A 15,615-nucleotide genomic window follows, 5' to 3' on the forward strand; every position below is an offset into this window, starting at 1 on the left:
GAAGCACCCTTGGTAGGAGGCCAGGTAAGTCTGTCAGTGGCGAGCGTCTGAAGTGGTAAGACCTCCGGCTAAGCGCGTGTCTGCTAAGTCCGTAGAACAATGGATTTCTTAAGTTCAGCCTAACTGAAAATTTAATCACCTTTATTTCAGGTTTAGCTCTAAAACATCTAATGTTATCTTAAATTGCAGCGCAGTGTAATTCGAGTGTGAAGTTCAGAATATATTCTGGTAGTTGCTTTGTCACTACTTTGTGATTAAAGTGGAACCACGTGTTGATCAGTAACTCTAACTAAGATCATCAATCTTAAATGCGAATGTGCGTGAAATTATAACGTCTCGTCTTGGCAATATTTTTCAATATAGCAACTTTTCTTTATGTTCAACCCACATGGGCTGTACTTTGTGAGACCAGTACCACGTGCTTATACAATTGTTTAACCCATCAGGTTAATAGTAAGACGATAGTAACCAGTTCGAGGTTTTTCTTTTGTAAATTGCTTTTCGATCTAATTTATTTTAACTATCAAAATTATTGTGGAGTTGCACTCTTTGTGTAAACCAAGTTGACCACGTGAAGCATCTGGTGTAATCACCAAAGTAGCCCTCAGCTTTTCTTTTCGGGAAGATTTTACTATGAATTTAGTATACCAGTGTGTGGTAATTACATGATGGTCAGGATTGTGCTACGAACGTATCTTCTTTGGGTGAAAATTGAATCGGTTGGTTGTGGTTAATTTCCTCTTGCATGTGTTTCAACGTTCTTCGTGCATTATTTTATGAATATAGTGTTGTATGCAGTCTCCCAATCTTGCCTCTATATTTGATGTGTTCCGTAAGATTACAATCTCACATTTTCACAATCCTAAATAAGGCACCAGTTTAGTTAAGAATCAAGTTTAATATGCTGTAATTTCAATGATCAATGTTAAAATAAATTTCCAAATATAAACTGATTTATTTCTTTTTATTTAAATTCTCTTTTATATATATATATATATATATATATATATATATATATATATATATCACCAGCTGTCCTATGACTATTAAAAGATTATAATTAATGTTAGTCTGGTTGGGAATTTGGTAAGCCAGACTGGATACCTGGTGAAACAGTTGCGCAGTAATGAAAGGTTAACTTCCCCAGACAGCTCACAGCTTTTAAACCGCTTTTATTGTCTATCAGCACCGCTTTCATAGCAAATTAAATAGTCTAAACTGTCAATGAACGATCTTGATGAAACTTGACTGGTGTGTATAAGGTGGCAAAAGTGTGCAATTCGAATTTTTGTTTGTTTGTGTCCAATTTAACATTTAATTTCACTTTAAGGGTGTACCACACACCCTGACAAGTAATTTCGCATTTTAGGTTCAGATAGAATAACTTCGAAACAATATGACATAAAAATGGGTTTTCTTATAAAAGTAGATAGGTATTTAATTTTGTTGAAAGCTTTTGTAATAATTTTAAATTTTGTAAATACCCCACAATCATTAATTAATTCTGAAAAATGAAAACTTTTGTTACAAAATAAATTAACGAAGCTTTTGCGCCCTAAAGCTCGTTTCTGAAATCCCTTTTTTGCAAAATACTCTGTACACAATATGTTGTCAGAGTATTTTCAACATATCTCATTAAAATTACTAAATATTTACTACTATTCCAATTATTTATTATACTTACAATTGTTTTGTGTTTTAAATAGTTATTTCAATTTTTATATTCTTTTCTGTTTTCTTATATTCCTTTTCACGAAAGTGTCTTTTCTTAATTTCAGATTATAAGTAGGTCGTTATAATGATAGAAAATAGTTATAGTAATGATAATCTGTAAGAAAATGCTTAACAATTAAATTTTTTTTACCCCATTCACATACAATGAACGCAAGTTTCTCACGTTATATGCACGATGGGGAAGATAATACAGAACACAATCCAACACGATTTCAAATTGTCATGCGTGGGCCTCTAAATATCCTGATTCGTATCAGTTATGCTTCAGTGCATTGGCAAGCCTTGGCGAAGAGAATTATTTGTATTCTACTGACTGAAGCTTGATTATGATGTTCAAGTGTTTTTAGTCATTCAACAGAAGTTCGTCTGAAAGTCTTCTCCCAAAATTCTTCCAACGTTAAAAGCCGTATGCATCCCGTATGTACTGTCGAGCCCTTTGGGATCACCAGATGGACAGGTTCGTTGTCCTCAGATACGATGCTCAAAATGGTTCTTTCACATTGACCACCGCAAGAATCTAATAATAATACAGATACATCTCGCTCACTGGGAAAGAAAATATCTCTCAAACATCTTTTAATCTGATCATATGTTTGTTTACTAAACTTTGATTCTGTTACAAGTACATTTTCGGCTTCAAAAAGAGATTCTCGAATTATCGGTGCAAACTCACCATTGTTCAAAAAAATTACTGAACGGTGGATGGTCAGTGTAAAAAAAAATCTTTCTGACCATTGTACCTGACTACAAGAAACATCTGCTAATCCCAAAGGACTCGATGGCACGTGCACAGCCGAGGAATGTATACGGCTTTCGATGTTGGAAGAACATTGTGAGAAGAATTTCGCATCTAGTTCTGGTGAATGATTATGGTTTCTTCGATGAGGATGTCGACCTCAACTTAAGAAACAATACGATCAAACTGCAGTCACTAGAACATAACAATCATCGTCACCAAGGCTTACCAATGCACTGAAATCTCCCTGATACAAATCAGAATATTTAGGGAATTACCTGTGACAATTTCAAATCCTGCTGAATGTTGTTTTGTATTGTCTTCTCGCTCGTGAATATTACGTGAAGAAATTTTATTTATTTTATATACATGGTGTAAAACAAGTTATTTTAACCCTTTATTTACAGATTATAATTCTTGTAATTATTTTCTATCATAATAATGAATTACATATTATTATCAGTTTTCAAAATACTCATACGTGGAACCATAAAATAAAAAAATAAGGAAAACAGGAGAGAAGTGAATGTAAAACGTAAAATAACCATCTACAATACAAAACTAATACAAGTAAAATAAATAATTACATTTGCAATGAATGTTTAGTTATTTTAATTAGGTACGTTTTATACATCTCATTTTCCAAAAACTATATTTCAGAAACCAGCTTTATTACACAGGGATGTACGTGGCTTGAAAGCTTCTTTTATTTGTGTTGCAACAAAAATTTGCATTTCTCAAAATTAATTGACGGTGTTCGGTATTTTCCATAATTTCAGACTGTTACAAAAGTTCAAAATACAGTTTTCAAGAACATTAATCACATATCAGCTTTTATATAAAAGGCATTCTTTCTTCTTATTATTTTCTTCATTTGAGGACCACGATCCAATTTCAATGCTTTCTCCTTTGTTCTTCTTTCTTCTTCCTCCAGTATTCTTTCATCTTCTCAGAACGTATCCTTTTCCTCTCCTCAGACCATTTAGCCCTGTCTTCTTCTCCCTCCTGCCTTCGAATCCTTCTATTTTTAACACTTTCATCTTAAAAATCTCTCTTTCTGTTGCATCTTTTTCACCGATCTTGTTTGTTTCCAGACATTTCCTAACTTCTTGAAATCAGGCCTAGTGTTGACGTCCCAAAGGTAATTAAAAATCTGTTTGATTAACCTGTTGCCATTAATTCTGTATAAATGTGAAAAAAGTAGCAGTCGTCTCTTCCGTGGCAATTCAGTTATGATTTCTATGTTGTGATATATTTCTTCATTACTTTTTAATTCCCATATCTCTGTTTTTCTTAGCGGATCGCTTATTTTTCGAATAATCCTGTTTTCTGGGAGTTCACTATTGTGTAGTTTTTAATTCACTACTAAACATTCACCTGCATAAAGACATTGTGGTCACTGCTGTACAAAAGTGCTGTCTTTTCAAAGTTTTAGACAGAGACGTTTCGTTGTTAATGGTCCTGGTTATTCCATTTGTCCTCTCCATTTTGCGTACTCTTTCTTCTACAGCGAATTTTTCTAAGCCATTTTCCTTGAAACGTTTCTCCCAAATATTTAAATTTATTAACCCTCTTTATCTGTCCAATATCGGTTACTAGGATTTCTGGAGCACTCGTTTGGTTTATGATAAACTTTATTTTTACTACAGAAATTCTTAAACCTGCTTTGTTCGCTATTTCATCTAGTTTCTGTTTCCATTCTCTCACTATTTTCTCAAGGATGCAGTTGAAGAGAATTGGCGACAGGCCGTCACCTTGCCTTACACCTGTTTTTATTCTGAATGCCTTAGACAGTTCATCTCGAAACTTTACTTCTGATTTGGTGTCTGCGCGCGTTTCACGAATAAGGTTTGCTGGTTTAGATTTAATGCCAAATTCTCGGATCACTTTATCTAGAATTTCCTTATCAACCGAATCAAATGCCTTTTTTAAATCTATAAACGTTACAACTACGTCTTTAGAGTCTGTAAGTCTGTGAGGGATTGTAGACTTTAGGTTGAAAATATGTTCTGAGCAAGATCTGCCGACTCTGAAATTGTCTGATATGGCTATCAAGTATTGCTTCTACCTCGTATGGCTAAAGACTCTTAATTATTTTCATTACTTATATTCGTTATATATTATCGTTTCGAAGATCTTCCCTCTAAACCTCAAATGCCAAATTATCTGTCGGGGTGTGTTTTACCTCTCTAAAGTGAAAATGGGCACTATTTTGCCCCCTCTACACACCCGCCAAGTTGCATCAAGGTTGTTTATTGACGCTGAGGAATGGTCCCTTGTTAGTACTATACCAATAAAGATGAAGCATCAACTACCGAACTTTATAGAAGTGGTGGCACATTACTTGAAAAGAAAGCATATAATGGACAAGCACGTATATTAAAAGAACGAAATTGATAACTAATTTGTATTTCTAATACAAAATATTGTATTATCATTACATTGCAAGCTTACATGTCAGAGCCATCAGCCTGAGTGGAAGATCAATTGTACATCAGTTATGCCATTTGAGTCCTGAATTCATTTGTGCGTACTCGCCGAATCTCTCAAATATGTGGCAAGCTGCTGCAATTCGCAGTCATCAGTTGCCATTTGGCTCGCACACTATCTGTGCAACTTTATCTACAGTGTGTGACCTCGTGATAGCTAGTTAAGGAAACACTACCGTTTTCTGGATGCTTCATAGTCTCACTCGATGTAGCTAGAATATATACACGCATATAAACACACCAGTAGACCAGTATGTCAATGGGAACGTTAATACACCACATAAAATATATAAAGGTTGCTAAAGAAAAGAAATTTTAATGAAATAAAATGATTAACTATAAAAGATCAAATTAAAATAACAACATAAACAGCAGCAATAATAATCAAAATAATAAAAACGGTATACCGTGAAATTTAATTCATTTTACTATATCAGCAAAGCGAAAGAGAATGTGTTGTTGATCGTCAGCTACGACCAGAAACAATTCCGGCATTTGTTTCGTTATATCCGTGGTAAAGAGAAACCAGGATGACTGCAACATGGAAACGAGACTGCTTCGTGAACACGTTTCGCCGCTTTTCAATTCACCTTAGTGGGTCAGATATCACGTATCACTAAAAATGGAAGAAGAGAACACTGTCGTTCACTTTTATCAGGGATGTCTAAATAAAAAGGTGTAAAATGCCGTAACAAACAGACAGGTTGAAATTGGCTTACGCCGTTTTGGGATAACGTAGTGAGACAACAAGGGACAGCGAATGTAGTGTCGCCACCGCCCCTGAAAAATCCACAGCTTTGCGCTCGGCAGGCGGAGCGTCTTTTTCGACGTCGGGCCTTGATACTCACCTGATTCCTCGGGCACGGAGAAGCCACTAACAGTGACGTGTACTGCGGGGCACTCCGCAGCCTACGGCAGTCCACGCGCGCCCCCACGTCTCCGAGGCCACACGAAGTGCAGCCGGGACGCGCCCCGCCCACAGCCGTGACACGCCGCCCTGCCACCTCCTCGTGTTTGGTCCGCTAAAAAAAAAGAATATCTCAGAGCGAAGCGCTTCTACTCAGACAAAACCCTGGAGGATACAGCGGAGGACTGGCTGCTGTCACAGTCACAGGAATTCTGGGAGCAGAGAATAATTAGGCTCGAGAAACAATGGGACAGTTGGCCCCGTTAAGAACGACGTGTTGAGTTCACAAGATCCGCCCGTGGAACTAAACCTCCATAAAAGTTTCTCAGTCTATCTACGAGTCCGTAGGAAGTGGCAGAGGTAACATGCAATACAACTCATTGTGAATCGACACTTAGAAATTCTCCGTAGCTGTCCTGTGCCATTCCCTCCTTTGAAGGAGTTCTTGTAGCACAACTAGGTTCTTTCGCAGGTGCAAATAGTCTACCTGTGTGGCTGTAAGTGGAAGTGCGTGTAGCTAATCTAAATTGTGGTGCATTTATTAGCAAACACTGTAAAACAGGTAACAGTTCACTCAGATAAATACGTAAACATTACGTAAAAATGAGAGCATGACTTACGCAGACATAAGACCTGGATTGCATCCTTACGCTAAATGACTAGCTTGGAGCGTAACAGAAATCGACAGGACACTTCATACGACCTCGGGCCTATTCGGAAATTGTCGGTAGAATAATTATCATCACTCGTTTTCTTACGTAAATAGTTTACTGCATATTTTCACAGAATTAACAGAGCTTCAATAACACTTCGATTCCTCTTAGAGTTTAATATACCTATGGTGGCATTTATTAATTAATATTTAATAACGAAGATGTCAGCCCAGCGCCTGAATGTCGGCATTCAGAATATTCGAGTAGGATTCACTCTCCATACTTCGGTGCCATATATCGCGGCCACTATGGCTACTTGCCTTCCGAGCTATTGGAACCTCTTCCCATTCGTCGCTATAGCAAACTACACTGCTGCTTAAGCTAGCGAAATTATGCTTTAAAATGCAGCATCCTAATATAACGCTAAAGTTAGCAAACAGAACGGGGTCGAAGTGAGAGGAACGTCATAAGTTCGACTAGCTAGTAAGTCCAGAACCAAATCTCAAACCTAGTCCGACACTCGGTAAAGTCGCACCTTGTTCAGTAGACAACGCAGACGGAACTGTAACCCAAGCCTTCGGGAAATCAAACATTACGGCGAAGGCCTAGGCTGTGTTTACTGCGTCATTTGGACCTGCAGCTCCTTTAACTGAAGGTGTACACCGTGATGGGAGTTCACTTTAGTCAAGTTAAAATCTTGTGGGTTATTACGCCACGTCATATTTCCTCTAAAATAATCGACGTTTCGACCCCTCAACGGGGATTTAGTGCCCCTAATGTGTTTAACCTCTAACTGAAACACCGAAATGCGTACCGCCCATCTCGCGATACGGCCGGTTTTACGCGGTCTGGCTAGCACCCAGCTTAAGGCTTGATTGTCAGTCTCTAGCTGAAGTACTCTATGTTCCAGATAAAACCGGTACTTCTCCAGCGCGAACAAGACGGCCAATGTCTCACATTCGTAAACAGAATATTTGAGCTCGGCGCTGGTTAACTGATGAGATGCGTATGCTAATGGCTGCCTTTGACCCTCGAACTCCTGGAGGAGGACTGCCGAAATTCCCTCATTCGATGCGTCGGTTTGGACAATAAACTTCTTATTGAAATCAGGCACTCCGAGAACCGGAGGATTGGCTATAGCTGCTTTAATGTGCTCAATAGCGGTCTCTTGGGCAGGTCCCCATTCGAAACGCACCCCCTTTCGGCGCAGTTCATTTAAAGGAGCCGCCAGCTGAGCAAAATTAGGAACAAAATAATTCGCCATGCCTCTGAACCTGGCAATCCCATGTTTATAAGCAGGCGGAGGCAGAGCCCTTAGTGGCTTACTACGCTCCTGTTCAACACGAATGCTCTCACCTGATACCAGACGACCTAAGAAGTATACCTGCTGACTGGCTAATGTCACATTACTGGGTTTAACAGTCAAACCGGCCCCCTGCAACCTAGAAGAAACTTGCTGGATATCTTCCAAATGCTCTTGAAATGAACCACTATAAATTACCAAATGGTCCAGATAATTATAAACACAGACAAATTTCAAGAATATAATCCAGCAAACGAGTAAGGACGGCCGCGCCAGTAGCCAAAACGAAGGGGTCCCTGTTAAACTCAAACAGATTCCAATCAGTACAAAATGCCGTTACGTATTTACATTCTTCGGCAAAGGGAATCTGATAATAGGCCTGATTCCGATCGAGCACAATGAACCAATTAGCCCTGCCAAATCAAGTAAAAAGCCGCCCGGAGTGGCCGAGCGGTTAAGGGCGCTACAGTCTGGAACCGCACGACCACTACGGTCGCAGGTTCGAATCCTGCCTCGGGCATGGATGTGTGTGATGTCCTTAGGTTAGTTAGGTTTAAGTAGTTCTAAGTTCTAGGGGACTTATGGCCACAGCAGTTGAGTCCCATAGTGCTCAGAGCCATTTGAAACCAAGTAAAAGAGTTTTGAAGATCAGGTAAAGGAACTGAGTCTAGTATAACCTTCGTATTTAGGCGACGGTAGTCAACAACAGGCCGTAAATCCCGCCCCTAATCCTTAGGGACAAGGAATATGGGGGAGGCGTAAGCAGATGTAGAAGACCTAATAACTCCTTGCTCAAGCGTTTTGAAGATCTTTCCCCTTAGTATCTTCATCTTAGGCGGTGAGAGACGATAAGGGGACTGCCTCACGGTAATATGGTCAGATAAACGAATATGGTAGTCAGGAACATCAGTAACAACCAGTCTGTCACAGAGAAGGTCTGGGAACCTCTCCAACAAACCCCCGAGTTCAGAGGCCTGCTGGGAAGAAAGATAGGTGAGATCAAATTCACTAGCCTTAGTATCAACAGCAGCATTCCCGCATCTCGATGCACATTACGTTTAGCACATTCACAGAACCCAAATTTCTGAGCAGATGCGAACTTAAAGAAAAAGATGTATCTGGAATAATCCAAGACAAGGCCAGTTTTACCAATAAAATCAAGCCCCAAAATCAAATCGACCGGCATCTTCTTAACCAAGGCCACAGACAAGGGCCACGAGAAATCGCCAACCGAGAGGCTCCCTCGGACCCAACCACGCAGAGGCAACACCTGCCTGTTGGCAACCCGACATCTCTGAACCAGAGAAGGGACCCACCTAAGCCTAGCAAGATGATCAAATTCAAGGAACCATTCCAAACTCAACAATGAAAAGGATATACCGGATTCCAAAAGGGCACAAATGGGTTGGCCACCTACTCGAGAACAAATATAATGCAGAGGAGGTGATGATCGAGCAGCGACACGGGCACACCAGGGTGTAAAGGCTCGATCGCGGTGTCGCTGCCCAGCCAGAAGTCATTTATTGACTCTGGGTGTCTCGGCTGAACGCAAGTATGAACTAAATGCCCTGAAACAACTCCGCGATTCCCTGTTAGGAGACTCAGCTGATGTAGATATTCCGGAATTCTTCTCGACACCGCCCTCTGACTGAACCTTAACTTCACTGCAACGTGGATATCGCCACAGCAGCGGCACGGAGTTCCTCCCAAGTGGAGGGACGACCACGGAAAACAATGTGTGATTTATCCGCCGCTCGCATCCCCTCAGGACAATAGAAACTGTCTTTTTCTAGCAAGTCAACTAACAAGGCCTAACAGGCCGTCTTGTCTCTTTCCACATATTGATGTAACTATCTTGCTGCATCTGACAAATATACTAACACTCGAGCTGCTTGCGAGCTCCCATGGTCAGCCTCTCGCTAATTACAAGCTCCCTCAACTGCTGCAAGGAAAGCGCATCTGCCATGGGTCCTCAATTCGCCTCTACATAAAGGATACAATAGAGACAAAACTACTTGATGCGAAACAGCAAATGCATCAGGATGTTGCCCAAAGCGAACCAACAACCATAACTGTGGTGTCACTGCCAGACACCACACTTGCTAGGTGGTAGCTTAAATCGGCCGCGGTCCATTAGTACATGTCGGACCCGCGTGTCGCCACTTTGTGATCGCAGACCGAGCGCCACCACACGGCAGGTCTCGAGAGACGTACGAGAACTCGCCCCAGTTGTACGACGACGTTGCTAGCGACTATACACGGACGAAGCCTTTGCTCTCATTTGCCGAGAGACAGTTAGAATAGCCTTCAGCTAAGTTAATGGCTACGACTTAGCAAGGCGCCAATTGTCACAGTGCATGTATCTTACGAGTCTCATTTGTATAGTCAAGAGAGATGTATCACAAGGATTGATTAAAAGTATATTCCAAAGCTACGTATTTTCTTTATAGCAGTCATAACTTATCGTGTTCCAGACTTGACGCCAGTCGGCGTGTGTGTACGCGTGCCTTTCGGCTTCCTCCTCAGTGTGGCGTGACTAGCTTGTTACGCCACAACAATAACAATCTTTCAATTTGCTCTAGTCGGTCGTTAACTAATTCCGTGATGTATCGAATCAAATGCACGAGGGGATTAGGCAATTTAGCAAACGCCCAGTCTAACTCCTCGGGGGACATAAGGGCGTTATTGTCGGGCTCGCTAGCGCACCGCCGGGACGATAAAAAATCCTGCTCCTCGGTCCTCTTCCCATCAAGTTCTAAGGACGTGACCTTAAACTGCAATTTACTAACCAAGGACCCTAATTCAGCTGTTGATTCCTTATCACGATTCTCTAACTTTAATCGCCTTAAATCAGATATCCGGTTGGTCAAATGTATCAACTGCGACCGCACCCTGTCTAATTGACTGCCACTAGGTTGAGTACCCTCTAAGAGACCGATGCTATCCTCAAGACTACTAACGGCTTTAAACAAGAACTCAATGGCTGCCTTTGTCTCACCCGCAACCTTCGGCGTGACGACAACCAGCTGAAGCACGGAAGTGCGTAATCGGGCTGCTAAGTCCGGAACACTACTCTGAATGGCCTGGCGTCTTATCGCCAGCTCATAAATAAGGTTGTCCTTCCTTAACAGGCCGATCACGGGGCACTGCCTGACCGCCATTAGAGCTGGTCACCTAAAACAGAACACAGTACCAAAATACTGGCAGAAGTACAGTTCAAACCAACAGCAACTGAAATGGCAATATTACAATCGTAACCACACTCTGCTACAAGTTGAAACCTGGTAGGAGTAAGGTACGATTGGATTACGATTTTGGACGGAGTCGTAATCAATTACTGTTGGTTAGTTTATTTTTCAACCAAGCACACTTTATTTTTAAACAACAACAAATAAAAGGTGACAATAAATTAAAAAGTGTTGCATGGCTGGAGGCCTTAATGACAACAAATTCAAAACTAGTTCTCGGCTGAAAGCTCTAATAGTTATAATTTAAAAACTGTTCCACAGCTGAAGGCCTGAATAGCAATCCATTAAGAACCAGTTAAACATCTTCAAACCTGAAATTATAGTTATTAAAATATTTGTTTTTTAAAAACAATCAAGGGGGAGGGGGAGAGGCGAGGCGCAGACGTTTCTCCAAGGATCGACCTGGGAAAGTTCCTCAAAACTTCGCAAGCGATGTGACAGGCAGCCAAGAGTTATCATCACTTCACGGGATGGTAACTTAAACTAGTGGCAGTTTAAACGCATGACCAATAATCATTTGGCGAATCTACCTGACGTCCGATGACCAATGCAACGATGGAATAACACACCGAAGCCGGAACCCATCGGTCACCACTACGTCTGCAGACTCCAGTGTTTAGAGCATCTGGAAAAAGAAACTAACCACTACTACAAGAGTAGAAAAAACAAAAAAACACCACCCAGCCCACAAATCAAGGAAGCTGTCGAAATACCCGGCTTACCGGACATCAGCGGCAACGCGAGGAAAAGTACACTGCTGTAACATGCACTAAACTCCAGGGCTGGTAACTGGGGCGTTAGCGGCCACCAGGCAGGAAAAATACCACTGGTTGAACTTCTCAAATAATAACATATAGAATGCAACAATTGGTAATAAGAAATGGAGGAAGGGTAATTAGTTTCGCTTTCCCCCACGATCCTCTCACTCCTCTGCGTCTCAGCGACACTGCTTGCAGCAACACGCAAGCAAATGGCGAGATCTCACTATGGTGGAGGTTTCACTACTTGAATTAAGGTCCGCTCAACTTAAACTTCGCCCGCATCTCGTGGTCGTGCGGTAGCGTTCTCGCTTCCCACGCCCGGGTTCCCGGGTTCGATTCCCGGAGGGGTCAGGGATTTTCTCTGCCTCGTGATGGCTGGGTGTTGTGTGCTGTCCTTAGGTTAGTTAGGTTTAAGTAGTTCTAAGTTCTAGGGGACTTATGACCACAGCAGTTGAGTCCCATAGTGCTCAGAGCCATTTGAACCATTTTTGAACCAACTTAAACTTCCTGGGTCCGGTTGACAACGAGGTTGTACCGCTCGCGACTACAGCCGTTCCATCCGGCAGTGCACGCGGGCTGCCAGTGGTTCCTGGCTGCTCGTCCGTCCCCAACCGAACTGCCGACTCACCACACGGAAACACCACAACGTCGCCCCAAAGATAGTACCATCGTTACTAGATATCGATAACCGCTCTTGCTGCCACTAGCGGACAGACAACACTTGCAAGTGGAGCGGCGCCAATGAAAACAAGAAGACGACAACCGTAACTATACCAACTAAACGATGCCATCGTAGGAATGGCACCAACGCGAGCTGCAGCACACCTCGTAAAAAGCATGAGATTTTGAAAATAAACAAAGAGATATATTCTGAAGTTAGTATAAAACAAGATACTTTGACCGATGGCTGCCTCCATTGGCATAAAAAAGAATCATTCACATAGCAACGTATAGAAAGAGCATTGACGTATAGAAGTCTGACTTGGGAACAGTAGGGAGTGGCAGTGCTGAATCATAAGAACAAGGCTTCGTCCAAAAAAAAAAAAAAATTAGGTGGCAAACTTCGGTGGATCTTACCGCATGGCTGGCGCTTCCGCTCTACCGTAGTCTCGCGAAATAGTAGCGATCGCCAAACTACCGGAAAGACGATGGAGCCAAAGAGCAATTACTCGACTGTGCCCGTAGCAGCAAACCGTTTAACTTTACTTCAGCATGGCAGAGCGTAGCTACGAACAAGACGCTGTCGCGGGCAAAATGGTAGCTGGTGGGTTTTCCAAGAAAAATGTGCTCGTGGCTAGCGCCTCCCGTAGGGCAGACCAGACGCCTGCTGCAATTCTCCTCAGCTGACGCCACTTCGGCGACCTGCGTGTTGATGAGGATGAAATGATGATGGAGACAACACAGCATCCAGTCCCCGAGTGGAGAAAATCTCCGTACCAGTCGGGAATCTAAACCAGGACTCATGCATGACATTCTGTCTTGCTGATCAGCCAGCTATGGAGGTGACCCTTCCAAGAAAACGTTGCAGAATCGCACGGAGCGGCGATGCTCAGGGGCTATGTTAGCCGGTCGGTACCTCAGAATAGCATGCCTACAGCTGAGAGAAGTAGTTCTGGTGCCAGCTTGCTTGGTGGTCAAGAGGCTAGCTGTCGCCTGCTGGGCTATAAACTGTCCAAATTCCCACAAAAGTGATGGCAGCCGAAATCTGTTTGCAGATGTACAGTCCACCATTCACCGTCACTCTTCTGACCAAGAAGTCGCGAGACTGGTAGCGGACACTACAAGCTAGACTGGTCAGGACTGGGACATAATTTCGGGGATTGCAGTGAGGAAATTAAAAGAACTTAGGATTCAAGGTGAGTGGACTAGTAGCGTTTGAGAACCTATCTTTTGTTTCCACTATATGGTCTAGCAAGCAATTTCATTCTTGGCAGTAACAAAAAATAGTCTTTTATGCCATCTAAGAAATACGGAAGATGTGTTTGTTCATTTGGTGTTTGATCTGGAAGACTCTCGAAGCACATTTAGGTTGCTTTTGCAATTAACAGAATCCTGTGAATACACAATTAGTCAATTCAGTAGAGTCTGTGTGCCTTGTGTTGGACATGAAAACCTGCTTTCATATTCATTACTTCCTATTCGACGTATCCTTTGTCTCTAGTCTTGCGCGGCATTCAGCATTCTTAGGAGGATTTGTAACACGGTGTCTTATGGAATATGGGAGCTACAAAATTTCCCATATCACTGAGTCTGCACAATTTCTAATTCATATGTCAAACCAGTTATGAATTTTAGAAACTTTCTGGTAGATAAAAACTGTGTACCGGACCGAGACTCGAACTCGGGAACTTTGCCTTTCGCAGGAGAGCTTCTGTAAAGTTTGGAAGGTAGGAGACGAGGTACTGGCAAAAGTAAAGCTGTGAGTCGTGCTTGGGTAGCTCAGATGGTGGAGCGCCTGCCCGTGAAAGACAAAGGTCCCGAGTTCGAGTCTCGGTCCGGCACACAGTTTTAATCTGCCAGGAAGTTTCGTATCAGCGTACACTCCGCTGCAGAGTGAAAATCTCGTTATGAATTTTAGTATTAACGAGGGGGAAAACACCCAACTTAAATCACTGTCATGCTATATAAATTACGAATGCTCCAACAGAGGGCGTAGATAATACACTACAGGACTGATATGACACCGACAGCATTGAGCACAGTTTTAAAGAAATTATTTTTAAATAATTTGCGAAAATGATGCAATCGCTTTAGAATTTAATTAGCGATTATGGGCGGAATAGTGCACAAAAGTTATGACGTTTAGAGCGAGACTAGTGTCCACAAAATCAAGTTTATCTCTGCGCTTCCGGCTTGTGTGCCACTGTAAGATTTCCGACCTTATAAACGGAGTCGGGTTTCAGTGTTCACGGCGGCGGCCCCCAGCCACGCGCGAGTTCTGGCTGCCGTTACGACCCTCCGTCGCATAGTTTCAGCACTCGTAGTAATTCCGGCGAGCTCGTGTCTGCTCGACTCTGAGGCTTTACGCAACTTGGTGCACCACAGCAGCAGTTTTGTCGGTACTCTTAGGAGTTGAATAATTACGGAACTCTCGTGCCTGTGGTGCGCGGTCTGTGCGTGGTCACGTGGTTATTGAGGAACAAGTGTATTTCACATGCAGCAGACGCTTAGGTTGGGGAGTTTATGCCCAGCTACGCTTATCCTGTTCTAGCTGTCAAATTTAGATACAAAAAAAGTGCTTTTTGGTCTTTGTGTGAATAAAGCGCTTATTTAATTTTATCAGTGAGATTCGGATGCATTTGTAGTTCTTTCTGCTCATAGCTACTTGATGAAATTAGAACTGATTTTAGAGTATGGCAATAAGTTACGGAAAATACCAATGTGACTGTTTCATTCACTGAATACTAGAAACATCCAGAAGTAATCCGCACTCTTCTGTCGTTGTATTAATGGTAGTTCATATAGCACGTGGTATTTTCGTAGGAGTAAAATATTTTTTAACCACACCACAATTGTAGAGACTTATCTACACACTTACGAAATAATGGATAAAAAAGTAAACTTAGAACTGCAACCCGTACCGTTGACTGACACAGCTGACAAGATTTGAAAGTGCATTTACAAACTATGCTATTCCTGTAGCATGACGACACCGACAAACGCGATCAGCGTGTTTGTTGCTCTTTTTGGTGGTCTCGGATGTCATTAGCTGAACTGTACCACCCACCAGTGGAACTGTCACACAGCCAGCTGCCGCCGTATTGCACACCTTTTGTCTCAGAAT

Source organism: Schistocerca nitens, chromosome 6 (assembly GCF_023898315.1).
Source record: "Schistocerca nitens isolate TAMUIC-IGC-003100 chromosome 6, iqSchNite1.1, whole genome shotgun sequence".
NCBI lineage: Eukaryota > Metazoa > Arthropoda > Insecta > Orthoptera > Acrididae > Schistocerca > Schistocerca nitens.